The 2,323-nt window shown below is 38.1% G+C and overlaps 1 non-coding gene across 1 annotated transcript; it reads right to left on the bottom strand.

Annotated features, from left to right (window-relative positions):
- Positions 1–635: 635 nt before the first annotated feature.
- On the bottom strand, positions 636–717 carry TRNAS-AGA (transfer RNA serine (anticodon AGA)). The gene has a single exon. It is a non-coding gene; the product is annotated as a tRNA-Ser (tRNA).
- Positions 718–2,323: the final 1,606 nt, after the last annotated feature.

Below are 2,323 nucleotides of genomic sequence, written 5' to 3'. Positions count from 1 at the left end.
ATTCAAGTCTGACAACAAGAGGCAGGAACCACGTGGCTTCGGAAGCTCAGGAAAGTAGCCACCAATCACAGAGAAAGAGAGAACTGGCAGTATGAGAGGTGGAGAAAACAGAAGCGGGAGCAAGGAGCTCAAATGAGATTGATGGCGTTTAAATAGAGCGCGTAAAGGAACAGTTACACAGCTAAGAAATGGGAAAGACAGACTAGGGAAAAAAACACAGAAAGAGCCTGTAGATGAAATTCTCTTCCTGGGACAGCAGGTTAAGAGAAATTACACATGGGGAGGTTAAGCATGTAACACGGGGGAGAATAAAAAAGAAAATGCAGTTTTATGAAGTGTGTTTGCCAATCCAGCCAGCACTTTTGTTCTATTTCTCTCTTTGCGTCTTTTATTGGTAAAGTAACTTTCAAGTGCATGCGCAGGTATGAATGAGAGAGCAACGGTATAATAATTTGAAGCGTTTACACCAGTGCTAAAGTAGGAATGAGGTGTAGCAAAGACATGAAAGAGGTAGCGATAACAAATATGTGGAGAGGCAATAGTGACACAAAAATAAGCCACCTATTTATAAAACTGAAATGGAAGAAATACTAAAGGTTAACTTCTGAAATTGTAGCCGATAATAAAAAGATTCTCGTTGTTGGCAGGATTCGAACCTGCGCGGGGATACCCCAATGGATTTCTAGTCCATCGCCTTAACCACTCGGCCACAACAACTTGCTGTAAGCTGCCTATAAATATTTTGTTTGAAAGTTTTGAAGTTTTCCCACATCAAAGTACTGATATTCTGCAATGCGCTTTTTAAAAACAATGTTTTTTTCATCATGCACGTTCTGTCCTAAAAACAAAAATTGCATGAGTATATCTCTGGATCTGTAAAAGGATACGCTTGCATTCAAACTCTCTTTTGGCACTCAAGTTTTTTGGACCCTGTTGCACTCTGTTTTTGCGCTGCTTTTAGTCTACGACCCATATTACAGAAGTCAACCATCTCTGAGTATTTGGGACTCCTTTGTAAGTGCCTTATCTTTAATCCTTGAAAAGCTCTATAATAAAGGGGTCTGTCAAAGATTGCTTGAATGGAAGATAAAAGAAGGCCCACTTGTCTCACCAAATGCAGTAGAGAAACCTGATGTTTTACTCATGTTATCCTTAGTTCAGTTTTTGTTAGACCTGGCATCCTTAAGGTGGCCTACCAGCAACCTTTTTGCTTTTCACCTCACGTTTTGCTGTATCTTTATGTTGGCCTTAGGACTCTAATCACTTTATCACTACTGTGAGAAAGTGGCTCTGTATATACTGTTCCCAAATAGGTACAGTGTGCACAGAGTCCCCAGTCCCCAGAGGTTTGGCAGAGGCTAAAGTTAGATATAACCTTACTCTCTAAAGTGGTAGCTTGCCGAGCAGTAAGGCAGTATCAGAGTACAGTGTAAAACATTTGTTGTACACACTCAGTCAGCAAATGGTCTCACACACTCAAGAACTGAACTCTAGGCTATTGGTTTGCATACAAAAGATATTGTTGTTTTATTTTAGAACCAACAATAGGTATCAAAATATACTTTCTCAGAATGAGATGCTTTAGTTAAATACTTTGCAATAGGCAATTGACTTTTGCAGGTCATAGTTACAGTTTATTGCAATAGGCAACACAATTTGAATCACAATAATACATTGAGCTCAATGGGAATTTTAAGTTATATGCAATTAATTACTTTCAGGATTACTTTTCTAAATCCAGGACTGGATCCTAGATTTAGTCCTGGGACAGTTCTTGGAAACAAGTGAGTAAATTCGTTTTAGTTACTGTTGTGATTTTTAAGCAATATTTTGCTATTTTAAAAGTTGACACTTAGAAACTTTTGCTGATCAAATTACCAATGTTATCCTATGGAAGGAAATTCACTTAGCAGGTAAGTGGGGTTATGGTTACTTTTTCTAGGTCAGTGTTGGATCCTAGATCCAGCACTACTGTACCACCTGTAAGCAGTTGAGAAACTGCGTTTAAGTTATACAGGCGATTTATTTTTAAGGAATATTTACATGTTTGCAAAATCGACACTTAGAAGAAATTTCACAGAAAAACAGTCAATGGTTTCCTATGGAAGAAAATTCAAGTTACGGGTAAAGTACGTTCTCGTTACTTTTGTAATCCAGTGCTGGGCTCCTAGGCTCAGTACTGGGACATCTATCTAAAACAGGTAAACAATTACGTGTTCACAGTTGGTACGATTTTTAAAGAATATTTGTAAGTTTCAAAAATCGACACTTAGAAAATTTTCAGCAAAAAGCAGGCAATGATATCCCATGGAAGGAAATTCGA

Source organism: Triturus cristatus, chromosome 12 (genome assembly GCF_964204655.1).
Source record: "Triturus cristatus chromosome 12, aTriCri1.1, whole genome shotgun sequence".
In the NCBI taxonomy this organism is placed as follows: Eukaryota; Metazoa; Chordata; class Amphibia; order Caudata; family Salamandridae; genus Triturus; species Triturus cristatus.
This window is presented reverse-complemented; position numbering and strand designations above follow the sequence as displayed.